General features: G+C 48.4%; 1 protein-coding gene across 1 annotated transcript in view; it reads left to right on the top strand.

The window, feature by feature from the left end:
- Positions 1–308, top strand: part of igfbp3 (insulin-like growth factor binding protein 3) — a 16801-nt gene that overhangs the window by 5951 nt on the left and 10542 nt on the right. The window lies entirely within an intron of this gene.

Raw genomic sequence — 308 nt, 5'->3', positions numbered from 1 at the left:
ATTTTACTTTTATTACAATCAGACTCTTCCTTGCTCCTTTCCTGGATTTCTTCAACAGATACCTACCAGGAAAGTGTCAGTTGTCTTCTGAGTGTGTGTGTGTGTGTGTGTGTGTGTAGCAGCATGCCAGCCATTGTTGCCCTTTTCCCAGAATGCCAGTGGGGTGCAGAGTGTTGTATTAAATCCATCGTGCCTTCATGGTGTGTTGCAGAGATTTATGACCGGACACACAGCGAAGCAGAGACCGTGTGAACCATCTAGGGTGACAATACTGTGAAAAGAAGGGTGCCGGTTGGGGGTGGGGGGGG

The sequence above is a fragment of the Monopterus albus genome, unplaced genomic scaffold, assembly GCF_001952655.1.
Source record: "Monopterus albus unplaced genomic scaffold, M_albus_1.0 scaffold53.1, whole genome shotgun sequence".
NCBI classification, from domain to species: domain Eukaryota; kingdom Metazoa; phylum Chordata; class Actinopteri; order Synbranchiformes; family Synbranchidae; genus Monopterus; species Monopterus albus.
Note: the sequence above shows the minus strand (reverse complement) of the source record. Positions and strands in the feature narration are given on the sequence as shown.